The sequence below is a fragment of the Schistocerca americana genome, chromosome 7, assembly GCF_021461395.2.
Source record: "Schistocerca americana isolate TAMUIC-IGC-003095 chromosome 7, iqSchAmer2.1, whole genome shotgun sequence".
Lineage (NCBI taxonomy): Eukaryota > Metazoa > Arthropoda > Insecta > Orthoptera > Acrididae > Schistocerca > Schistocerca americana.
This window is the reverse complement of record NC_060125.1, coordinates 135904336-135931988: the sequence shown is the minus strand read 5'-3', so window position 1 is coordinate 135931988 and position 27653 is coordinate 135904336. Positions and strand designations below refer to the sequence as shown.

The following is a 27653-nucleotide window of genomic DNA, read 5'->3' as shown; positions in this document are numbered from 1 at the left end:
GGTTAAAAATGACCGTGAAGTGCAGCAAAGTGGACGCGTATGTGTGAAAAAGAGAATCATGTGAAATTCTGATTTTAGTATGTAAAGCGAACGCAAACTGAACATTCGAAGTGGTCAAATTGTTCAATACTTCAGACAGATTCTCTCAAAGACGATCTGTTTCTTAATCATTTCGTTAACGCATTTGTTAATTACGATAGTAGTCTGTAGCCATTGATTACGATTGTGAGTGAATGACGAAACAGTAGCCTAAGATGGCGCTGTTTCATACCAAACAAGTTACAATATATTGAAGTTTTTAGTCGCAAAAATACCTTTCAATTAATTGTTCAGTTAACAAGATACAGAAAAACATTTGTTGCACCCATTGGATTCGTATAATACTACTAGTTCTACTACAGTTTTTCCAGTAGAGGAACATGATTTATTTTTAATAGGGGAGGCGTGCTCACAGGACTGCGGAAGAAGATTGGTTGGTTGGTTTGTGGAAGGAGACCAGACAGCGAGGTCATCGGTCTCATCGGATGAGGGAAGGACGGGGAAGGAAGTCGGCCGTGCCCTTTTGAAAGGAACCATCCCGGCATTTGCCTGGAGCGATTTAGGGAAATCACGGAAAACCTAAATCAGGATGGCCGGACGCGGGATTGAACCGTCGTCCTCCCGAATGCGAGTCCAGTGTCTAACCACTGCGCCACCTCGCTCGGTGCGGAAGAAGAAGTCACCGCTAGGTGAGTGTGACACTTTTTCTGTGGGACGAACCACGCCGTTGCAGTTTATTGATTTAGAAAGAGAAGACGAAATGTTTTAGGTCACTTCATATCCCGTCAGATTAATGTGAGTTAGCAGGACATTCCATGCTTCCACCATTAAGAATCTCACACCACGGATCTCACACGAACGGATGTCATAAGATAGTTCGAAAGATCTGGTTCATCCTGCGAACAGAAAATTGCACGTCAATGCTATAAAGTGCAAAGTGGCATCCTCTCACGTGTTAATGAAACATGATTTGGCAAATGATTGCAAATATAATATTCAACGTTATAATTTGCAGCTACTGACAGACGGTCGGTGTGGGTCTTAATTATAATATGGCAGCGAAACTTGGTAAATGTTTTATTGCTTTAATGCGGAACTGATCTACAATGGAAAAAATTGTTCCAGTTTTGGCCACCAGGTGTAAATCTGGCGCTGAGAATGCAAGGAAGATGTATAGAAAAGTTTCCATGTGTAATGTATTAGGAACAGGACGAGGTCAAGAAAGGCCAAACAAGTGAGAAACGCATAATGGTTCAAATTGCTCTGAGCACTATGGGACTTAACTTCTGTGGTCATCAGTCCCCTAGAACTTAGAACTACTTAAACCTAACTAACCTAAGGACATCACACACATCCATGCCCGAGGCAGGATTCGAACCTGCGACCGTAGCAGTTCCGCGGTTCCGGACTGCGCGCCTAGAACCACGAGACCACCGCGGCCGGCGAGAAACGCATAATGTTGATTTTATTATTAACTGCTGCTTACACAGTTTGTTCAGTATGAGGACTAGAGGTTTGTAATGGGTGGCCAAAACTGGAACTACGTTTCTGCCTGCGCAAGTCGATTGCGCATTAACGAATAAGGTTTTCTACCAAGGTTTTCCGCCATACAATAATCATAGCCCACAATGGACCTCTGTGAGTTGCTGCACTTCAGTTGCATCCGCCCAGTACATATCTTATCAGCCTCATGGAAGTCCCCTGTCAAGTGTTCAAGTGGTTTGTGTGCTACAGCCGAGATAACTTTCGAAATATAATGTCAGATATGATAACATCCGCTCTACAGAGAGCCCGGAAACGGTAGTCAACACAAGTGCAGAGTAGGGCAAATGAATGTATCAGTCGAGGCTTTACAAATACAGCAGTGGACATCAAAGTTCCTGCATCAAACGTCAAGATGTCATAAAGCGTACCACGTGCTCTGATACGCAAATTAATTGCACTACATTACAACTGCACAAAGCATGTAGTGCTAACATTCTATACTTTCAATATGAGAGAAAATGGTATTTTGATATTTTTTTATTGTGAGAAGATCATGTTATGGCTTGGACAGGGAGGAGAAAGGGCCATCAGCTCGTATAGGGGGGGGGGGGGGGGGGGAGGGAAAGTAGCGGAAGAACTGGAAAAATCCTGTCTGCAGCATCAGGCCATGGTTATTAAATCAGGTAACTCAGATGTCATCGGAGGTTTGTAGATACTTACACAGAATTTCAAGTCAATTGGACAAGTAGGAGTGGCTCGAAATACAGTTATAAGGTTTTATCTAAACAAATATTGATGCAATGCTAAACAAAATTTTGTCAAATACACCGTAACAGTAAAACAAAAAAGAAAAAGTCGCACCATGAAGGAATTACGCGAATGGAACAGAAATTAGTTGATGTGATGTACACACAGGCAAAGAAATGATTACAATTTCGGAAAAAATGGATATTGGATAATTCGTACAAGAGAAAAAGTTCACAAACTGAGCAAATCAATAACGGGTTGGTCGACCTAATGCAAGCAGTTATTCGGCTTGGCACTGATTGTCGAAGTTGTTGGATGTCCTCATGAGGAATATATTGCAAAATTCAGTGTGACTGGCGTGTTAGATCTTCGATAAAGTTCCAATTGTAGGCGATTGGGGAGAGATCCTGCGACCTTGCTGATCAAGGTAGGGATTGGTGAGCACGAACACAAGCAAAGACACTTTCACCGTGTGCGGGCGGGCATTATCTTGCTGAAATGTAAGCCCAAGATGGCTTACCATGAAAGGCAACAAAACGGTTCATAGACTATCGTCGATGTTTTCTTTTTTCCTAAGGGACTGAAGTTCGGTCAGATGTACTAACAAACATCACATTTACATAAACTGAATTGACTGGTTAATTTGTTAAAATGGAATAACGTTTATCACGAAGTGGATTAAGCAGGGAAAAGACCCACCGTGATTTAAGAAGTAAATTCGGAAAATGCTGAGGAAGCAAAGGCTATTGTGCTCTCGGTTCAAAAGAGAACAGGCTATGGTGACAGGAAAAGATTAGTAGATTCGATGATCTGTGAAAAGATCGATGTGCGAAACGTACACCTCCCATCGTAGTACCTTAGCAAAAGATCTGGCCCGGAACCAGATAAAATCCTGGCACTACGTAAAATCGCTAAGCACGTTTAAGGTTTTCATCCAGTCACTTGTTGATCAGTCTGGTGTGCCAAATTGAGATAACAAAACGAGAGCTGAAGTTTCAAATACCGCGTTTACGAAATCTTTCACGCAGTTGAATGGTGGAAACATACCATCGTTAGACCGCCAAACAGACTCCCGTATGGAGACATACTAATAATCATTCCCAGCGTTGAGAAACAATTGAAAGAGTTGAAAACTAATAACACGTCCAGATGGAATCCCAATTCGGTTTTACAAAGAGTACTCTACGGCATTGGCCTCTTAATTAGCTTGCATTTATCGTGAATTTCTTGTCCAAGATAAAGCCCCAAGCGAGTGGAAAAAAGTGCAGGTGACTCATGTATATAAAAGGGCAAAAGAAGGAATCCCGCAAATTTACATACCAATATCCTTAACATCGGTTTTCTGGAAATTTCTCTCAATATTCTCAGTCTGAATATAATAAATTTTCTTGAGACCTTACGTCTACGAATCAGCACGATTTTATGAAGCATCGCTGCTGCGAAGTCAGCTTGCCCGTTTCTCACACTATATACCTTGTGAGCTATTGATGGAGGGCCACAGGCAGATACCATATTTCTAGATTTCCGAAAAGTATTTGACAGGGTACGGCACTGTTGACTGTTAAAGAAGGTATGAGCATCTTGAATATATGCCCAGATAATATCACTGTCTCGAAGCCATTTTAAGTAATAGAACCAGCTACGTTGTCCTCGACGGCGACTGTCCGTCAGAGACAAGAGTTTCGCCTGGAGTGCCTCAGTGAAGGGAGACAAGATCGCTATTACTTTCTGTATAAATAAATGGTATGGCAGACAGGGTGGCGGTAATCTGCGGTTGTTTGCTTATAATACTGTGTCGTACAAATAAGGTGTCGAATATGAGTGACTTTTAGAGGATACAAGATGACTTTACTAAATTTATGGTAATTCTTTTAATCCATATGTGGCATACAGCAAACCAGTATTGGTTGAAAATAGTCTTGGTTGCAATTTTAGTTTTTTATTTTTCAACTACGCGTTTCGCCTTTTTTAGGCATCTTCAGGTTATCTTAATTTGGTATTTCTTAGAAGGAACCTTTAGTCAGTGTAGCCAAAGGGCATCCTCGAATATATCAGGCCAACATCGCCTTCGTTAAACTCAGTAAAAACTTTTCTAGATGCTTGGTGTGATGAATAGTAGCTGGCATTCAATTTAGTAAAATGTAAGTTAGTGAGGATGAGTAGGAAAATAAACCCTTAATGTTCGATTACAGCATGAGTAACGTCCTACCTGAAACAGTCACGTCGCATAAATAACGGGGCGTATCATTACAAAGTGATATGAAATAAAACGGGCATTGGGGGATAGTAGTAGGTAAGGCGAATAGTCTACTTGAGATTATTGAGAGAATTTCGGGAAAGTATCGTTCGTCTATGAAGGACACCGCATATACGACGCTAGTCCCACCTGTTCTTCAGTACTGCTCGAGTGTTTGGGATCCACAACAGTCGAAATTAAAACAAGATGTCAAAGCAAATCAGAGGCAGCATTAATCTCTGGATACACCACAAAAGTTTTTATTTCTGTGAAAAGAATCTCTATACTGTTTCAGGAAATTCTTTCAGACGTTGAAAGTGAAACGAAACAAACTGAACGATTTTATTTTCCAGTTGTTCTAACAGTAAAACTATCTCACAGTTTTCACCAAATAGATCGTCATTGCCTGTAAAATAATTAAGTGTTCAGTTCTCTGAGACTGTATCCTTGCAAATGCTTCAGGTGACCAGGACACTAAAGTTGCCTACATGGTAGTTCAAGACGCATAGGATTCTTGCAGATCCCGCTGTAACGCCAAGAATGCCTCCCATTACTCGAGGCCAAACTCTCGTATCAGCCGCAAGGTGAAGAAATCGTGTGCGTCACCACAAAGACCACGAGCAGAGTCCCAATAGGGTCTTCTGGGCCTGTATCAACCATCTGGGCAGCCATATCTATGGAGGACTAGAGCAGTACAACCAAACCTGGCCCATAGAGGAAAACGTGTACAGCTGTTACTCGTACGTCAGCAAAGAGCAAGACAATGCTGGCGTGGCAGAGCGTTACTGACTCTTCTCCGATGGCCGGTACGTTTATATTCCTCAATACGTGCACCTTTTTATAGAACAGAACACGAATACGCCAGAGGATGCATTATGTTTCACTTCCAAGAGGTGTGGCCGAGCAGTTCTAGGCCCTTCAGTCTGGAACCGCACTAGCGTTACGGTCGCAGGTTCGAATCCTGCCTCGGGCATGGATGTGTATGATGTCCTTAGGTTATTTAGGTTTAAGTAGTTCTAAGTTCTAGGGGACTGATGACCTCAGACGTTAAGTCCCATAGTGCTCAGAGCAATTTGAAATTTTATTTCACTTCCAAGAACAAGGCACCTTACCCAATTGAACGGTTCAAATGGTTCAAATGGATCTGAGCACTATGGGACTCAACATCGGAGGTCATCAGTCCCCTAGAACTTAGAACTACTTAAACCTAACTAACCTAAGGACATCACACACATCCATGCCTGAGGCAGGATTCGAACCTGCGACCGTAGCAGTCACGCGGTTCCGGACTGAAGTGCCTAGAACCACACGGCCACCGCGGCCGGCCCAATCGAACGGTCTGAGAGTGTTACGGTGATAACAATCTGCAAATACGAAAACGAAAGGGTAGCACACGAGAAGGCCATCGCAGATCGCCTAGGCAAACCCGTAGGCATTCTAGACGAGCGCATAACCACGTATCCTATACGGTCGACGTGGGCGCGTTACAAGAGAGATATCAACGACACGACAGTGAGACAGTTCGCCAACGAGATAGTAGATCACGACTTCAACAACAGCCAGACGATAAGTGGGAGACTTGTTACGGCAGCCTCACGTTCGACCCCGCCAAATTCCCTGATGTCAGAGCGCTCGTAGACGACCTGCACGCTCTTGGGTTCCGTGTCACACTGTGGGTGCACCCGTTCATCAACTCTGACTGCGAACCGCATTACTCGAGGGCGCTTGAGAGGGCGTGGTTCGTCAGTGACTCCGAGGGCAGCACCAACACCAGCTGGTGGAACGGTGAGGGCGGCATCATCAACTTCAACAACGCTTCAACTAAAGGCCAATGGGCGTGCCTGCACTGGGTAAGTAGCGCTGATGCGAGCTTTCCGTTTCTGTGGCTAACTATCCCGCTGCATCTTGCTTATTTTACAAATTATGGTGGGGATGTGATACATATAGTGAGTGTAACAATTAAAGATTACGTTAGCATACGTTCTGTGGTACCGAAGTCGTCATCTTTGTATGTGGAATTGTTTAAACTGTTAGGAAGGAATTGAACACATTAGCTGTCAGCGGGCATTGACTTACATCAATGGGGTATGTTGAAACTTTGTGCCACACTGTGATTCGAACCTGGGTCTTCTGCTTACTTGGCAGATGCCCCGACCACTATGACACGTGGATTCAGTGGACGCAAGAATCAGATGGACTACCCTACTAAGATTCCCGTCAGTTCCAAATTATCAACTTACACTACACACTACTGAAGCACTGGGCCTCCTCATTATCCTCATTACTCCGTGCATTTCGCCGATTCCTGTAAGAATTCGAGCTTGGTGTGCACCTGCACTGGAGGCATCAGTTACCGTCTTCACCTGAATTATATAAATGTGATGTCTGTTCTATTACACATGTCCGGAGGTTATCGGTCGTCTTTGCCTAAGTTATACAAATTTAGTTTCTGTTTTTTCGTACATGTCCGAAAGAATGGACACCACATACACACAATTAAGGCGAAGACGGTCAGCGGCCTCTTCAGTGCAGGTACACTCCAAGCTCGAACACTTACGGGAAGCAGCGAGATCTCGCGAGTAATGGGGCTAATGAGCGGGGTGACGACATCAGTAGTGTGTGGTGTAAGTTGATAGTTTGGGTCCGACGGGAATTGTGGTAGGGTACGGCATTCGGTTGTGGTGACCACTGTGTCTGGATGACGTAGTGGTCAGGACATCTGCCTAATACGCAACAGACCCTGATTCGATTCCCAGTCGTGCACAAATTTTTAACATGTCCCATTGATATAAATAAATTCCCACTGGTAGCTAATGTCATTAATTCTCTTGTGACCTGATTTATAGTCGCTGCATGATCAAAATGTCTCTGTACATTTGGACTGGCCTGAAGAACTGACATCACATATATTCAGCTTTAACTGATTTGTAAAGTAGTCGTGTTGCGGTTGAGTAATTTAAAATGTATACTAGTAAATCGTGCAGTTAAAAGTTTTCTGCTTTTGTACAGTGGAAATTAATCTTAAATGTTCCCCATTACCTAAATACATATCTGTGTCAAGAACATTTCACATACTCATTGCATTGTCTGAAACGCATTGTTGACCTCTGACTACGTAAATGTGAAATGTATATGGTATTTTTTTTTTTGAAGAGATGATTTTAAGAAATTTGAATTGCTTAAACAGCACCAGCTCTTCTACAGAACAGGCTCCATAATACATGCCAGTTAGATCTTGTTCAAGTTAGAAAATCAACAGGCTCTGCACGTGTCTCCAGCATTAGGATAGGAAACGGTAAGCACTTAATTAAGGTAGTGGATTATATAGGAACTATCGTTAAGGTATGTGACAGGAAAATAACATGTATGAAACAGACAAAGATATTGATAATGTCGGATAACGGGATTAGTGGAAATCATCTTGATTTTATATGATTTTCTTACGCATACGAAGTGATACGAAACATATCAGTTTGTGTGCATTAGCCATCTGTGTGAAATCCAGTTTCCGTAGCTTCAACATGACACCTGTCCTTATAGTCATCCAAATAGACTTACATCTAGTTTTTCACACGTCCACACAAACGTAACTTGGCCTCCCACCAATCGGCTGTAGGATTTCTCTGTAAACGCCACCAGTATACACATCGTGATATGCTTTACAATATTTGATAATTTTCAACTCTATAAAATCTGTCCTCCATCTGAGTCATAATTTTCTGTCTATACAGGGTGGTCAGAAACAGCTCGAAAAGCTTGTAGGGTGTTTCAGGTTAGTTTGTGCCGAGACATGATTGTTCGATACGCTGCGTCGTTACCGAGTTAAACAGCGTTGAAGTTAACCAGTCAGGTCTTTTCGCGAAAAAATTCAAGTGGCCCGCAAGAGACGCTCTCACCAAACGTGTTCTTCGTGTAGTTTGCTACAACCGAAAAAGAGGATACAAGTATTGAACATGGGAAGGTAGTAAGGATCGAACCCGAGCCAAAAGCTGAACAGTATCCTGTGCTTTCATGTACGCTATGAGGACAGCTGACACGAATTTTATCTGGTGGGCTGATTGAGTATGTGCGAGCAAACGGCTTGATTGGCTAACTTCAATGCTAATTAACTCGGAAACGGTGCAACGTAGCGAATTTTCTTCTTAAGACTTATTTCTCAGCGCACCCTGCCATGCAACGCCATTGCAAGCTTTACGGGCTGTTTCTGACCACCTCGCACTAGAATGTGATGTGTCATAATCTTATCTACATTTTTACTGTCTCAAATACCTTCCAGAAACTTACGAGTGAGACGGCGAGACCAGCTGGCTACCACAGCCTCCCGTACTGAGGCCACAGAAGATGAACCCGATGCAGTACTCTATGGACTACGTGCAGACCGCTGCCCAGCTCGGGGCGATGGTGGAGGTTCGCGTCGGCCAACACAGCCAGCAGTTCCCGTACTACATCCGCGTGCTCGACAAGGACAGCAGGTGGGGCTTCGACAACGGCCTGGCTTCGCTGGTGACGACGCTGCTGCAGATGAACATGGTGGGCTACCCCTTCGTCCTGCCAGACATGGTGGGCGGCAACGGCTACGGCAGCGAGGCGCCCACCAAGGAGCTCTTCATACGCTGGCTGCAGGTCTTCATGCCGGCCATTCAGTTCTCCTACGCGCCCTGGGGCTTCGACGGCGAGGTACGTAGCATTATATGCACAAATCTGCATGTTCTCTTTCTCAATGACTGGTTAAAAGTTGTTTGCATTAGTTTTAGTATCTACAGCTAAGAAAACTGTCAGGCTTTCGAAACTTATAACCACGTAATCTGACTGAAATGTGTGAATGTCGCTGTGAATTAATTCTTCAATTTACATTGTAGGGTAACATTATTGTTAGCACCATAATTGATGTATACTCTGACGAAGGAGGTAAGAGAGAACTCCAGATAGTAACGTGTAAGTTAGTGTGCCAGGCGAAACAGCCGTTATTGAACGCTACACCATAATTCGAAGTGATACTGGCACATTACACTATTCTTTTACACACTCAGCAATTCTTCGTAGAAACAACAATCGGAATATTAAACCAGTCGTTCAGTCTCTCGACGGATAAAATACGTTCCAATGGAATCAGTCATTTGTAATCCACAGATTTTCTTTCAGTTTGCCGAGAAGATGGGAATCACATGGTGCAAGATCTGAGTTTCAAAAGGCACACGCCAGTGTGGCACTAGTCGCGATGCTTCCACACTTTCACTACTGCTGGACTCGACACTGCACTTTCTCAGTACACCGCTAGAATTTAGCGGTCAGTCTGTGTGCAGTTTAAACGTATTGCGCTCAACGATCCTATAGTCTCACTAAGTTCAACTTTGGGGTACGTTTACATTCGCTACGACACTTCAACCACACACTGGGATGCACCAGTTATCGTTATTGCAGTAGAACTGCGTCTGCAGGGATTCCAGAACACGTACCCTCTTCAGAAAATGTGCCTCTCGTGTTGCGCAATTATCTTAGTGTGGGATGACACGTGTAACTTACGTTATGAAGTCCCTACCTAAATAAAGGAGCAGACTGGTTTGATACACATAACCTTACGACTTATCTTAGAAGAAAGATTAAGAAAAGGCAAACCTACGTTTCTAGCATTTGTAGGCTTAGAGAAATCTTTTGACAACGTTAACTGGAATACTCTCTTTCAAATTCTGAAGGTGGCAGGAGTAAAATAGAGGGAGCGAAAGGCTATTTACAATTTGTACAGAAACCAGATGGCAGTTATAAGAGTCGAGGGGCATGAAAGAGAAGCACTGGTTGGGAAAGGAGTGAGACAGGGTTGTAGCCTCTCCCCGATGTTATTCAATCTGTATATTGAGCAAGCAGTAAAGGAAACAAAAGAAAAATTCGGAGTAGGTATTAAAATCCATGGAGAAGAAATAAAAACTTTGAGGTTCGCCGATGACATTGTAATTCTGTCAGAGACAGCAAAGGACTTGGAAGAGCAGTTGAACGGAATGGACAGTGTTTTGAAAGGAGGATATAAGATGAACATCAACAAAAGCAAAACGAGGATAATGGAATGTAGTCAAATTAAATCGGGTGATGCTGAGGGGATTAGATTAGGAAATGAGACACTTAAAGTAGTAAAGGAGTTTTGCTATTTAGGGAGTAAAATAACTGATGATGGTCGAAGTAGAGAGGATATGAAATGTAGACTGGCAATGGCAAGGAAATCGTTTCTGAAGAAGAGAAATTTGTTAACATCGAGTATAGATTTAAGTGTCAGGAAGTCGTTTCTGAAAGTATTTGTATGGAGTGTAGCCATTTATGGAAGTGAAACATGGACGATAACCAGTTTGGACAAGAGGAGAATAGAAGCTTTCGAAATGTGGTGCTACAGAAGAATGCTGAAGATAAGGTGGGTAGATCACGTAACTAATGAGGAAGTATTGAATAGGATTGGGGAGAAGAGAAGTTTGTGGCACAACTTGACTAGAAGAAGGGATCGGTTGGTAGGACATGTTTTGAGGCATCAAGGGATCACAAATTTAGCATTGGAGGGCAGCGTGGAGGGTAAAAATCGTAGAGGGAGACCAAGAGATCAATACACTAAGCAGATTCAGAAGGATGTAGGTTGCAGTAGGTACTGGGAGATGAAGAAGCTTGCACAGGATAGAGTAGCATGGAGAGCTGCATCAAACCAGTCTCAGGACTGAAGACCACAACAACAACAACAACAGGATATCTCATATCATCGCTAGAAACTGGATTTATATGTGCTGCTAACAAGGAATATTGTAAACTTTACAGTTAAGGTGATTTGTGAGGTTGTGTACGCGAGAGGACTAATGGGCACTTTTCAGTCGTGGCAACTGCGAATGTCATGTCTTTCGTGAACGACGGTTTCAGTGGTGCATTTTGACCAACCAGAATGCCTAAATGAAAAAGTTCAATCTTCAAAGAAATTATCCTTCAAACAGAAATGATTAGCGCGTCAGCTGAGCTGGTAGATCATGGATCACCGACAAATAGTCCAAAACAAACGGACGGTGTCTTCACCCAACCTTAGGGTCGACCGTAAAGTGAAAGAAACTTCAGCTGCCTTGACCCCATCGGAATTTATACTGCTACAGTCTGGACGCCATTGGCCATCTCTGCATAATCACGTTTTTATTTCACAAATTTGAAATCATACTTGATGTCTCCATTCACCATGACACCAAGAAAAGCACGTCTGTGTCTCTCGTCTCTTACGATATTGCAGTGCCTGGGATATTCTGAATTACGAACAATGTTCCTCCTTACGTGCATGCGTGTCCGAAAGAACAGACACTGCCGTGGCTACAGCCGTTATGAAACACGTGAAATGTATTCGCAGTTGCGAATATGTACAACCATCGGCTGTATTATGGAATGATAATGCAAACTTCTGGTGGACCGCGACTCGAACCATGATTTCCCGTTTATCGTGAGCGGCCGCGTACCATTTGGCTATCCTAGTACGACTCATCGACAGACTCAATCTACTATCGTCAACCATGTGTCTACAACTTGCACACGTAGATGCATTACGTATATTCCCATACAAGAGAGACATTTTAATTGAAAGCCGCTTGCCCCGTGTCGGCGGATGAATGAAATATTGCAACATCGTATTTATCCGCCGACAATGGGCAAGCGACTTTGAAGTAAAATGAGTCCCCTGTACGGGAATATACCGGGTGATCAAAAAGTCAGTATAAATTTGAAAACTTAATAAATCACGGAATAATGTAGATAGAAAGGTACAAATTGACACACATGCTTGGAATAACATGGGGTTTTATTAGAACCAAAAAAATACAAAAGTTCAAAAAATGTCCGACAGATGGCGCTTCATCTGATCAGAATAGCAATATTTAGCATAACAAAGTAAGACAAAGCAAAGATGATGTTCTTTACAGGAAATGCTCAATATGTCCACCATCATTCCTCAACAATAGCTTTAGTCAAGGAATAATGTTGTGAACAGCACTGTAAAGCATGTCCGGAGTTATGGTGAGGCATTGGCGTCGGATGTTGTCTTTCAGCATCCATAAAGATGTCGGTCGATCACGATACACTTGTGACTTCAGGTAACGCCAAAGCCAATAATCGCACGGACTGAGGTCTGGGAACCTGGGAGGCCAAGTGTGACGAAAGTGGCGGCTGAGCACACGGTCATCACCAAACGACGCGCGCAAGAGGTCTTTCATGCGTCCAGCAATATGGGATGGAGCGCCTCGCTCTAATAAACCCCATGTCATTCCAAGCATGTGTGTCAATTTTTACCTCTCTATCTACATTATTCCGTGGTTTATTAAGTTTTTAAATTTATACTGAGTTTTTGATCACCCGGTACATAACGGACGTAAGCTTACACATGGTTGGCTACATATGGAAGTTTTGTTGTCGCCGTAAGTTGTTCTCGGATAGCCACATGGTAAGGCGTCTGATCGCAATAAGCAAGAGATCGGGGTTCAGAGGATGCAGACAGAATAGCGCCTTTCTTAGCAACCATACACAACCACTCACACGACGAGACGTCTGTTCCCGAAGACTGGAAAGTGGCTCAGGTCACACCAATATTCAAGAAAGGAAGTAGGAGTAGCCCATTGAATTATAGACCCACATCACTGAACTCAATTAGCAGTAGAATTTTGGAGCATATGTTGTACTCGAACATTATGAATCACCTTGAAGAAAATGACTTATTAACATAACCAACAGGGATTCACAAAATATCGTTCTTGTGCAACACAGCTAGTTCTTTATTCCCATAAAGTAATTAGTGCTGTCGACAAGGGATTTCAGATCGCTTCCATATTCCTAGATTTCCAGAAGGCTTTTGATACCGTCCCTCTCAAGCGACTATTAATCAAATTGCGTACATATGGAGTATCGTCTCAGTTCTGTGGCTGGATTCGTGATTTCCTCTCAGAGAGGTCACAGTTCGTAGTGATAGACGATAAATCATCGAGTAGAACAAAAGTGATATCTGGCGTTCCGCAAGGTAGTGTCATAGGCCCTCTGCTGTTCCTGATTTACGTAAATGATATAGGTGATAATCTGAGCAGAACCTTAGAGTGTTTGCAGATGACGCTTAATTTACCATCTAGTAAAATCATCAGACGATCAATTCCATTTACAAAATGATCTAGAGAAAATTTCTGTATGATGCGAAAAGTGGCAATTAGTACTAAACAAAGAAAAGTGCGAGGTCATCCACTTGGGTACTAAAAGAAATCCGATAAATTTCGGGTATACGATAAATTACACAAATCTAAGGGCTGTCAATACTACTAAATACCTAGGAATTACAGTTACGAGCAACTTAAACTGGGAGGACCACAAAGACAATATTTTGGGGAAGACGAAACAAAGACTGTTCTTCAGAACACTTCGAAGATGCGACAAACCCACTAAAGAGACAGCCTACATTACACTTGTCCGTCCTCTGCTGGAATATTGTTGCGCGGTGTGGGATCCTTACCAGGTAGGATTGACGGAGGACATCGAAAAAGTGCAAAGAAGGGCAGCTCGTTTCGTGTTATCGCGCAATAGTGGTGAGATTGTCACTGATATGATATGCGAATTGGGGTGGCAGTCACTGAAACAAAGACGGTTTTCTTTGCGGCGAGATATATTTACGAAATTTCAATCACCAACTTTCTCTTCCGAATGCGAAAATATTTTGTTGACACCCACCTACATAGGGAGAAATGATCATCATAATAAAATAAGAGAAATCAGAGCTCGAACGAAAAGATTTAGGTGTTCCTTTTTCCCACGCGCCATTCGAGAGTGGAATGGTGAGGAGTAGTATGAAAATGGTCGATGAACCCTCTGCCAGGCACTTAAGTGTGAATTGCAGAGTAACCATGTAGATGTAGATGTTCGAGTCTCGGTCGACCTCAGATTTTCATTGTCCTCATTCCATTATAGAGTTGTTGGTTATTCATAGTAGCATCTGTGAGTATTTAATGTGACTAATTACTGTCTTTTTTTTTCAAAATCATGATCATCACTGGATACGTCAACTACAGAAGGGAATCATTGTGTGGACAAGGCGAAAAACAGCCTATCAGTTGCAGAAATGAAAGGTTTATTAAAACTTTTTTGTGTTGTAGTGGCTGGCTATACGTGGGGCAGAATTTTGTATATCGGCTGCCGACAGTCACTGACCATTGTTCCAGCATGACACATGATGTTTTATGGAGTCCTTTACATGCTCTGATGGTAGGCACAGGTATCATGGGTTTCTGATGTGCTTTGTGTACAATAAGGCAGTCATTTGTTATCGTGATCGGAAGTGGTCAATCGTGCGACGATCTTAGGTGCTATCACTTTTCCATACAGTGTAATATATGTAGACTGTCAAATCCAAGTGGGTCACCAATGTGGATACTGCACGGAACAACTAGCTGGGAAGATGCCATCTGCATACTTTGTCAGGCGCTGATAATACCGTGTCACGTAAGTACTGGGTGATCAAAAAGTCAGTATAAATTTGAAAACTTAATAAATCACGGAATAGTGTTGATAGGGAGGTACAAATTGACACACATGCTTGGAAAGACATGGGGGTTTATTAGGACAAAAAAAAAATACAAAAGTTCAAAAAATGTCCGACAGATGGCGCTTCATCTGATCAGAATAGCAATAATTAGCATAACAAAGTAAGACAAAGCAAAGATGTTGTTCTTTGCAGGAAATGCTCAATATGTCCACCATCATTCCTCAACAACAGCTTTAGTCAAGGAATAATGTTGTGAACAGCACTGTAAAGCATGTCCGGAGTTATGGTGAGGCATTGGCGTCGGATGTTGTCTTTCAGCATCCCTAGAGATGTCGGTCGATCACGATACACTTGCGACTTCAGGTAACCCCAAAGAAAATAATCGCACTGACTGAGGTCTTAGGACCTGGGAGGCCAAGCATGACGAAAGTGGCGGCTGAGCACACGATCATCACCAAACAACGCGCGCAAGAGATCTTTCACGCGTCTAGCAATATGGCGTGGAGCGCCATCCTGCATAAACATCGTACGTTCCAGCAGGTGTTTATCAGCCAAGCTGGGGATGATGCGATTCTGTAACATATCGGCGTACCTCTCACCCGTCACGGTAGCAGTTTTGCTGTCCAGTGCCATCTGTCAGACATTTTGTGAACTTTGTTTTTTTGGTTCCAATAAAACCCCATGCCATTCCAAGCAATTTTTACCTCTCTATCTACATTATTCCGTGGTTTATTAAGTTTTCAGATTTATACTGACTTTTTGATCACCCGGTACATGGCGCCTCCATGTTCTCGACAGTGAGCACCCAACATCTAGTAGTGTTTACGCTCTTTATTTACCCTCCCCTATCGTCACTAAACATGAACAACACTGCAGCAATCTTGTGGCTGTTCTACCTGTCACAGAGAATTGTAATTCTGATCATTTACGTACCAGATGATGGTGTGTAGGTCTATGAGGTTACACTGACATCCAACCTTGTCTTCAGAATGCTTCACTTTTTTGTCAGTTTTCGCACGTATGCTATTCTATTTAGTGTATGTTTGTGGTACCATTAACTATTTGGTGAATAATACTGCACGTCCTCATCGAGTATCTTCATCGGTTTATGATGATAACCACCCAGGGGACATTATAATCTTCCTTCAGCAAAATTCACGATGCTACTTTGCTAGGACGAGGGAAACTCAGACTTCATCACTGTTTCGAAGCCGAGAGCACAAGCTCAGACTTGGGAAGAAAATCGGCCTGTTCTTACAAAGGAGGCATCCCAGAATTCGCAATAGGCCATTTAAGGGAACCAAAAAAATGTATATCTAGATAGATGGCCTTGGGACAGTAGTCCACTGACTTACCACTGTGACACGTCACATAATACGTTATTAGACATCTCCAAAGCTGGATGGTAGATGGACAGGAGCGTCCTTATCAGCGTAAAAAACAAATAATATGAAAACAAGGAATTACTAATTATTGTTAGGCGTATAGTTTCTTACGTGAGTTTTGTGTGTATCTTTTAGTTAAGTTAATGGAAAACTATGCTGATGTAGAAGGGTCACCCGTAAAACAGTCTGCACTTCCCTTTTCCCAGTATTTTTCCCCTAACAATTCCGTCAACCCCCCAGTCTGGTGGGTCGACCCCACCGACGACACGGCCCTCGGCATAAACTCAGGTATGGAGGGAGAGGCTTCCCTCTGACATTGCGTGTGCTTGTGCGTGCGTGTGCGCGTGCGTGTGTGTGTATGTAAGGGTGTGTGCATGTGTGTGTGTTTGTACGTATGTATGTGTGTGCCCGCAGCCTGCTGCTACCCCTCGTCACATCGCGTTCGTCCTGTGTCGTCTGTAATCTACCATGCTACCATGCCTCTTTAATTTGTTTGAAAGTACATTGTAAAGAGAATATGGACAAACTTCATGGAAACGACACAAAAACGCACACAGTTTTTCCTATATAATCTGAAATATATCTATAAAAAAACTTAATTAAATAGTAATGGTACCAGCAACACTAAATTAACATACGCTTACTTTTCTCAATTACTGTTGTTTTTCTTTAAGAATACTTACTGAAAACGGCTGCGTCGGTCCATTTGGCACAAAGTACAGGTGCATCTTGTCTTATGGAATGAAGCTAGAGGCTAGAAACTTATTAAATGCGTGCGAAAGACAAACAAAGCATTTCCTTCCCTTTTATCAATTTTTATTTGAAGACTGTGGTCGTTTACCAGCCTCACAAACAATAACGTTTGTTGAAAAATTCAGCAACCAATTGCACAAAAGAAATTTTATTTCCTTACCGATTTCAGGAACTTACAGCCCATTTTCAGAAGAGTTTACAGGAAAATAAACCACAAATAAATACAAGCTATATAAGAATATTAATATTTAGCGAAAAGAAATTAAAAATTTGATTTAAGTGGATGGTACATACCCAGAAATATCGCATTATCAATCAGCATTAAAAATAATCAGGTGTATGTAGTGTATTACTATTTTCCTAAGAACATACAAGAATACAATGTAATGCAATAACAAAATGCATTAAAGCAGATAGAGCTCGTAAGTGCCGAAATGTGGATCATAGCGCATGTACAAATAAGGAAGGACATGTACATAAGGAAGCGAAACAATCAGTGCAGACGTCATGCCAGAAGTGAAACTAATCAAATAATGTCATGCATACATTGATGTTGCTCTCACGGTGCGGATGGAAGGTAAAGTGCTATAAATTAATAAAACAAAAAGTTACACAAGTGTTGTTGGCATTAAACATATACGAAAAAGTAAGTGCGAATAACAAACGTATTATTAATAAATAAAATCCTAATTATAAATAAAATACCTTAATACAAATGACATGTGGCTCTATGGGTGCGAAGTTTAGAAACGCATCTTAAAAATTTGTCATGAGGTCAGTAACGTGGTAACCGGTAACATATCGGCGAAAACAAAATACAGACTGAATCATGGGCCTGGAAGCTGTAAATGAAGTAAGTGGAGAAACAATTCTTAATATGCACCTAATGTGAAAGTTGTTTTTCTTAGGACCGTAACATACTGCATACACCTGTTTATTTTTGACGCCCAATAATACTGTGATAATTCAAAATATGTGCTCTCTTTTTCTCCCTAAATTTTTAAGCTGTTATTTCTTAAATTACAATATTCTCAATATTCTCAATTGCACTTATTTGTGGTAAATTTTTCTGTACAGTCTTCTGAAGAACGACACTAGGTGCCTGAAACGGTAAAGAAATCAAATCTTTTTTGCAACTGGTTGCTGATTTTCAACAAATGTAGTTATTGTTGTTAAAGAAGGATAAAGTACTAAACAATAATAGTCCATCTCTCAGCACAGAGACCTACAATTCTTACTAACTGTTGTGACCAGGTGGTCTGTTCGTTAACCTCAGCCGCAGCGAGTGGTTAATAGCTATCTCCTTTAAGGTTAGTGCTAAAAACTTAGGTGACTAAGTATGCTCTGTAAAGGACACTTGTACTAGGCTCGGCTATTAGCTCTTTCGGGGTTGATGGGATATGTATGTATGTAAGTAAGCTGCAGTTCTGAGCGTTGGAACGTGTACCTCTCATATCTGTTTAATGCTAGTATGTATAAAGGTGCTCTCGGAATTTGGAGAATAATACTACTGACTACAGGGTGTATATACAGAAGGCTATGAGCGATGAAATAAGGTAGTGTGTGTTTATAGTGTGTCTGTTTCATGAAAATCAGATCAAATCACCATCTTCTCCATTCTAAGAATGTCTGATTGGGTCTGAGCACAATGGTACTTAACATCTGAGGTCATCAGTCCCATAGAACTTAGAACTACTTAAACCTAACTAATCTAAGGACATCACACACATCCAAGCCCGAGGCAGGATTCGAACCTGCGACCGTAGCAGTCGCGCGGTTCCGGGAGGAAGCGCCTAGAACCGCTCGGCCACCGCGGCCGACTAAGAATGTCTGAAGTAACTAACTGTGTTTTCTTATACATCATAGGCATTATATTCAGACATTACGATGAACTTCATTAATTCTGATACTTTGTGCATAATGCGTATGTATTGGGACGTATATACTCCAGAAAACTCCTCAACATGTAGAACATTGGTATGTCCCATTTCAAAGCCATCTTCAAATGTTATGTTGAAAGCTTTTTTACGATAGAATTGAAACAAATAAGCACTCGGTAACAATTATTGAAGTCTTATTGACCAGGTTTTAACACTTCTAAGAGTGCCTTCATCAGAATTAAACAATTAAAATGGCCCATAACATAGTTACAAATTTATAGAAAAAGACATTTTATATATAAAAAGTGTAAGTACTGACTAACAATGAAAGAAAGACGCAGTACTTACATGTCACACATAGAATAATTAACAGGCCAGAAGGGCTTTAGTCACAAAATATATAAAAAAGGAAAGCAAGAAAGCGAGCCACTATGGGCTGCTCGTATCTGTGCAGCCATAGGTTGCAACCTATGGATATTTTCCAGTTGTAAATCTTGAGGTATAATTATTTATACAGGTATTGCACTACAGATTTTCGCTGCACTGCGTTCAGCACCTCGAAGAAGATTCTTTAGTTCACTTAGCAACACTGTCCTTTCGAGTATTCTTCGTTGATAAACTGTTATTAGTAGTATCGAATGTAAGTCCTTGTAATTGTGCTGCACTGACTGGTCACATACCTCATGTCTATACAGGGCTATTACAAATGATTGAAGCGATTTCATAAATTCACTGTAGCTCCATTCATTGACATATGGTCACGACACACTACAGATACTTAGAAAAACTCATAAAGTTTTGTTCGGCTGAAGCCGCACTTCAGGTTTCTGCCGCCAGAGCGCTCGAGAGCGCAGGAGCCGAGAAAGCGTATGTCGTGCTTGAAATGCACTCACATCAGTCAGTCATAACAGTGCAACGACACTTCAGGACGAAGTTCAACAAAGATCTACCAACTGATAACTCCATTCGGCGATGGTATGCGCAGTTTAAAGCTTCTGGATGCCTCTGTAAGGGGAAATCAACGGGTCGGCCTGCAGTGAGCGAAGAAACGGTTGAACGCGTGCGGGCAAGTTTCACGCATAGTGATGTGAAAGATTCAGTGTTTAAACCTTCTCCACCAAGAAACGTGCCAGAACTGCGAGCTCGCTTCAACAATGCTTTCGAACTCATTGATGGGGACATGCTGCGCCGAGTGTGGGAGGAACTTGATTATCGGCTAGATGTCTGCCGAATCACTAAAGGGGCACATATCGAACATTTTTGAATGCCTAAAAAAACTTTTTGAGTTTTTGTATGTGTGTGCAAAGCATTGTGAAAATATCTCAAATAATAAAGTTATTGTAGAGCTGTGAAATCGCTTCAATCATTTGTAATAACCCTGTATACTTCGCATTAGAAAGTTTGTGTACCACGGCAGCACGGAATACTAAATACACCGGCGAGTCGCTCCACGTATTTAGCTTCGTCATGCATGAATAGGAAGACCCGCCACTCATTTCCCTTGGGTGAATGGTATGCGTAATCTGTACTAAGCATATGCACATTCAATTGATAACATGACAAATTCTGTTACCTACATACGTCTCTATTTCGGAAGATATTGGGAACACAGTGTTCGTTTCTATGTTGTCTTCTATTCAGCATTGTCCAAATTATACGGGCGTCTGCTTTTAGAATGTATCATGTTCTCCATGGAATGCTCGTAATCCAGCGACTTACTTTCAAAAATCATGAACAAAGTTTTGTTTAGCTGGTAAACAGAAATGCATTACACATATTTTCGCAACACAGGATTTTTTTTTTCTCTAACGGATACAGTTACTGAGACGTGGGATACACCCTCAAGGATATTTAAGCTCAATAAAGTCAAAGCAATAATTACCAATAAAACACAAACTCAAGTTTGTAATTTCCAACAGTTTATTGAACAGTTGCATGACAATGGCAAACTGCCGTTACCCCAGAATAATATACATAATTGCCCTAGGATGTGAAACTTTACTAAACAGACAAAATGTCTACGGGCATCAAAGCCTACCCCAAACAATAAATAGTTTTATAAGCCTCTTAAGAACCATACAAACTTTAAATGATTTACTGAGAAAACTTCCACAGAAGCAGGACACCTTTTAAGATATGAGCAGAAACAACTCAAAATTTCTCTTTCTGAATAAGGTATAAAAAACCAGTACAATGAAAGGCATCTTTCACGTATTGCAAAATTTCAGTAACAAGTAATGGCACATCAGAGGTGCGCGGAAGCTACAACTCAGATCGAGTCTGAATGAAAGCTGAAAGGAACGATGAAGAAGGGAAGACGGACGCTTCGGCATCACCAGGAACAAATAATAAAATACTCAGTTTAAAGTCGCCGAAAACCTGGAGTCTATTGATAAACACAGCGACCACGCTATCGGTTACAATTCAAACTGGCTGCCACCAAAGTGTCGTCCCCCCAGTTAAACGACCAGCTACAACGGACGACGCACACGGCTGATTATACCACTGAAACAACAACATAAAACCACACAGCAACTGGGCAGTATCCAGAGTAACACAATCCTTAAAATATTAGAAACATTTCAAAATAGGAATAGGCCAGAAGAGACCCGACTGACAATAAGCTCCGTTTAGTCAAGCCCACAACGCGTGTGTGGTGTATTTCTTTCCAGCTACGTAGACGGGACGAGGTTCTCCTCACTCGGCTTCGAATAGGCCACAGTCCTATGACGCATCGCTTCCTGCTCCGGCGAGAGGGCCCTCCACTGTGTGGTACTTGTGGCGTCCGGGTCACTGTGCGCCACGTTTTATTGGATTGCGTTTTATTTTCTGATCAGCGGGCCGCGACTGACTTGCCGGTGGATCTGCCGTCTCTTTTAGGAAATATTGAAACGAATGTGGTTAAAGTTTTAAAGTTCGGTGACTTGTCCAATGTTTTTACCAAGATATTAGGGAGAGAGTCTCAATTTGCTCGCTAGATGACTGGTTCGCCCATATTTTACGTCAATGGCCAGCCAGTGACAATTTCCTGTGGCATCCTTGACGCTCTTTTCACGGTTTCCTTACGTTTTATTTTCTTATACAGTATTCTGCATCTTTCCCCGCTTTCTTTGCGTGTATGCTTCCATTTTACTAAATTTGTCCACAGGGCGCTGATAACCTCGACGTTGAGCGCCCATAAGCCCCAACACACACACACACACACACACACACACACACACACACACACACACACACACACACACACACTCACACAAGCCACTCACACACACACACGCACACACACACACACACACACACACACACACACACACACTCACACAAGCCACTCACATTCAGAATTAACCACTTTAAATATCTGCACTAACTTGTCGTTTATAATATGTGCAGACATGCTTGTTATTGCCAGAGCAGGAAGCCAGTTACAGAGTCAAATCATGCTCTCGTAACTTAACTCATAACATAACCCCAGAGCCCATCATATATATATATATATATATATATATATATATATATATATATATATATTTTTTTTTTTTTTTGTGCACACAGCCGGCCGAAGTGGCCGTGCGGTTCTAGGCGCTGCAGTCTGGAACCGCGAGACCGCTACGGTCGCAGGTTCGAATCCTGCCTCGGGCATGGATGTGTGTGATGTCCTTAGGTTAGTTAGGTTTAACTAGTTCTAAGTTCTAGGCGACTAATGACCTCAGCAGTTGAGTCCCATAGTGCTCAGAGCCATTTTTATATTGCACACAATCAATTTTTCATCATTAAGCACCTGCTTCTTTACCTCTGAACACATTACATAAACACCAGCACACAACCAGAAAATCGAACCTGTGGTTATTTCGGAGTGCACAGACATGCGCTTAGATAAACACCCCATGCCCGTATCTCAAGTGCGTCCAAAACAAGCAAGAATCAATCACACTGTTCAGTAGGTTGTGCACCAGTGGTCAATACGAAACAGATAACATGACGCCCAAACACTGGGAGCGCCGTTAACTGCAAACAGCATGAAATTCAATATGCATATATACAGTAGGACTTTGAGAACCTCAATACTCCCACCGTTTGATTCAGTAGCGTATCCGGTTGCAGACTGATACATTCCAAAGCCACCACCACAGACGAGATTCTTGCCCTCTCACTAGACGCAATACGCACTCGCCGACCGCACGCACGTCTCCGTTCGCAGCCCCACAACCACGTGGCAGAAACAGGCAGAGCATGCGCAACCAGACTTCACACCGGAGCGCCAACCAAACGACCAAAACCAGCCCTCTCCCCACAGCGTCGTGCGCTTAAACTGTCGAGAAGCGACCAAAGAGGAAAACCGCTGCCACGCGACAGCAGAGTCGACTGCAGAGATCTTAAATGAATACAGAGAAGCGACTGGCGTCAACGGCACTACGTATCAGCTACGAAGTTTTGAAGTATAGTTGCAGTACGAAACGGATTTAGTATCATGTCAGTGAGGTCTATCTCACCTTCATAGATCTGTTAAACGTAGAGCACTGAACACTACAAGAGAAACGTATTAAAACTAAAAGCGTTATAGTATCGTATCAGTGCGGTTGTAGAGTTGCTTACTTTTGTGGAGTGAATAGCTGATATGTACACTGAGAGAGACAGACCCAATTTACTTACTATAAAATAACGGTTAGTGAAGCAAATAAATCCTTACCAAGGAACTGTGCCTTAAGCAGTTTGCACAACGGGAACGATGGCTATGACGAACAGCAGTATGAACCACAGAATCTGCTCCTATCGGTAACAAAATAGTTAAGATATTGTCAGTACAATTAAAATGAAATCAACATCAACTATTGATTATGGGTAGTTTCGTTTTATGTGTCTGGGGCAATTATATCACATGAAAGAACAGCATCCTTGCAAATATTTTGGTCGATCCTCGTTTATCATAAGTTCACCTTCATTGACCATTGTTCCATTTTGTCCTCCTGTCGTTGACGAGTATTTACACAGTAACGGCCTTGTTTGAATTCGGTTGCAAGCTGTATGTGGTTAAGGTGTATGTAGGATTATATCGAGATTCAATATTATTCACTCACTTATTTTTAATTGGTATACTAAGCCCCTTTCCTAGACGTGTACTGTTGAAACGGTAATTGCAAAGATATGACACGGACTGGAAACTCGAAGATAACCTCTCATAGCTGAAATGAGTTAGAACCAAAGTAACACGCTAGCATGTAATGGAAAACGGTGACTAGGCCAGAATTGCTTATGGCCACGTAAGTGTTCAGGGCAAAGAGAATTCATTGTGACGTCATTAAGAGTCAGTACTTTTGTTACCAAAGATATGAGACTACGCAGACAGTTGTGAATGTACGTGTTTTCCGTACAGAGTTCCTGCTGGGAGAGGATCTGTTGGTGGTGCCTGTGCTGGAAGAAGGCGCCATCAGCCGCGACATCTACCTGCCGACGGCCAACTGGACGGACGAGGTTGACGCGGAACACCCCATAATAGAGGGACTCGTCTGGCTCACCAACTACTCGGCTCCGCTCAGCGCCCTGCTATACTTCTCGGGTATCTCTAGTTCTTAGGCATTACAGTTCATAATTGTAAACTGCCTTTCGGATCTGAAATAAAGTCTTATTACGCAATCTGGCAATATTGTTGTGAATTTATTCACCAACTTACTTGTTGAGAATTTAATCATCAATACATTTCGATTTCCAGACGCTCATCACAGGATCGATTGTTTCATTCTGCAACATTTCTCAGTTCAATCTCATGTGGAGCAATCAGTATACATCACAAAAGGAAGTGTACAATATGCGTGCTGCTAAAACTCCGAAACGAGTTCCGGTCGATCAAGGGAGTTATATTTTGTGGTATACTTCTGTCCCCTAATCTTGAAGATGGTTTCCGTTTTTACCTTAAGGGTTTGCGTTTGAAGATATAAGGGCTAGGAAGTTTCCCTCTTTAGAAGTTTCTAGAACATTATAGAGTGTTAGAGAACATTCCAGAACATTCGAGGGTATTTGAGAGCATTCCACAACATTCCATAATCTTAGAGAACGTTTCACAATGATCCGGGATGTTATAGAACGTTAGAGAATAGTCTGGAGCCTTCGGATTCATTCCACAATGAGCGGGAAGATCCCGGAACATCCCAGATCATTGTAGAACATTGCAGAACACTTTCTAGTGTTGTGAATGTTACGGAACACTTTGGACCATTCGAAGCCTTTATGGTATGATCTGAAATTCGCCATTGGTGGGACATCCCTTTCGTAGGGGTATGTAAATCTCTACTTATACTCTCAAGGGGTTTTCGACATACACTTACAACTATCCCCAAGTCAACACCAGCAGACTGGAGCAACACAAGCTTAAAAAAGTCACATGTCTGTCCCCACACACAAATGTGGCGACTAACAAAAGCGAAAGACGAAACAACAGCACATTTAGCTCAACAAATTTTACAAATAGACGAAGTCACGTTTCCTACTGACCAGACGGCCGGCGTCGTTAAACTCAACAGTGATTTGTGAAACGTAGCCACTGTTGGAAACGAGCTTATCGACCAAATTTATCCGAAAATTGTTCACAACTAAACCAGTCCGGGCTGGCTATTTGAAACGGCAATTTTGGCAACTAAAAATAAAATTGTCGACGATGTCAACTTTAATATTCAAAAGGGAATTTCCGGTGAAGAGAGAATATACAAATCGATCGGCATTAAGGTAAACGTTGAAGAAGGTGTGAACTTCCCTACAGAATTTTTAAACTCTTTGCGACTACCAGAAATGCCATTTCAGCGCCTTCGACTTAAAAGTGGATCTACAATCGTAGTACTCAGAACTCTAAACTGACCAAAACTATGTAATGGAACAAGATTGATCGGAAAGTAGCTATCGAATAACATCATCGTAACCGAACTTATCACTGGACAGTACAAAAGAAACTTACCATTTATCCCCAAAATACCAATGACCTACACCGAACTGCCATTCCAATATAAATACTTCAATTTCCAATCAAATTAGCCTACAGTTTTACAATTAACAAAGCACAAGGACAAAATTAAAAATATTGCAGCGACGTTCTCAAAGACTTCTCCTCCTCTCATGGTCAGGTGTAAATAGCTTGCCCTCGAGTACGAAAATCCAAAAATTTTTACATGTATACCCCAGATAACGAATTGAAAAACTTTGTTTGTAAAAGTTGTAAATAGTTAGAATACGTTTTCAATAAATTTTGTTTACCTATTATACTTCAACAAGCATTGTAAATAGTGAAAATGTGTTTTCAATAAAAAAAAATTTTACCCCTTATACTTTAATGTTTATTTTCTTTTCCAGCTTTCACACAATGTCATATCAACTCCCCAGCTTGTTTCATATAATTTTCAGAAAAAATTTCACTATTCACCTACATAAGTTGACTGTCGACTTTATTCAGTGATAATGTCCTTAAACAGAATTATCGACTTCCAATTGACTTATAAGCCGTAAGAAATAAGTAGTAGGGAGATGGCGGGTGCTGATGCAATTTTGATATCAAATAAATCTGAAATTGATACGCAAATTAATTAACTCAATCAGTTAATTTTCCCTGCAACCACGCCCAACCGCACCCCCCCTCCCCCCCCCCCCCCCCACGCACACACACTCCTGGATGACATCATGTCTATCCCTCAGCCTGCACGTGGAACCCCACACCCTTTCCCCAGACAACCACTTCACCCTCCCTCACCTACCCTAATGGCAGGAATTTCTAATTTTGATGGGAATTTCGAATTTTTGCGGAAATTTCGAGTTTTGTTGCGAATCTCGAATTTTGGTGGGAATTTAGTTGTCCCAGGGTTGTCATCACGTCCCACCCCATGCCCTACCACAGAAATTGGCTAGAAATTTAAAATGGCAGTTCCTTTTCCAGGTCTTGAACCCTGGTACTACTACACAGAAAGCCCAAGTGCACATCCTAATACAATTATACCACCATAGGCTCTTGGAACTAGGAAGAAATTAAAAATGGTGGTGTCGCTGCCGGCACTTGAACACTGGTCCTTCTGGACGGAAAGCCCAAATGCACCTCCTAACACATGGAAACTGCACAGATGCGAAACAGGAATTTTAGGTTAGTATACTTTCTTCCTTTTGGTTAGGGAACTGAAGTAGTGATAGGTCCTAATTAGTTAATTAATCATAAAGATGGGCCATAATTACACAACTGTATGCATAGCGCTGCAAAAAGACTGACTAAAATGGTAATACAGCTGAAAAACTGACGATGCCGTACAACTAGTGTTATACCACTGGGAAAAAAATTTCATAATACTACTTGGAGCTAGTGGCAGACGCACTCAGACTCTAGCCCTCACCTACAAGCCTGTGGGAAAAAGGCTTGCATGTAAGGTACTACCTCTATTCTTTTTGGCAAGAAATATGTTCGACGAGAGAGGAATTTAATAAGTGTATTACCTATAAGCATACAGCTGAGGACTGTATCTATGAGATCAGAGTTCGTTACAGACGGCTGCATAACTATCACCCTGCTGCACATATAATAGAGGCCAATACACGCTATAAAAACTGATGGAAAATGCATCCTAATAACGCATCGAAATTGTCTTGAA

General features: G+C 41.9%; 1 pseudogene; it reads left to right on the top strand.

The window, feature by feature from the left end:
• Nucleotides 1-2191: 2191 nt before the first annotated feature.
• Nucleotides 2192-24612, top strand: LOC124622796 (annotated as a pseudogene).
• The last annotated feature ends 3041 nt before the right edge of the window (nt 24613-27653 follow it).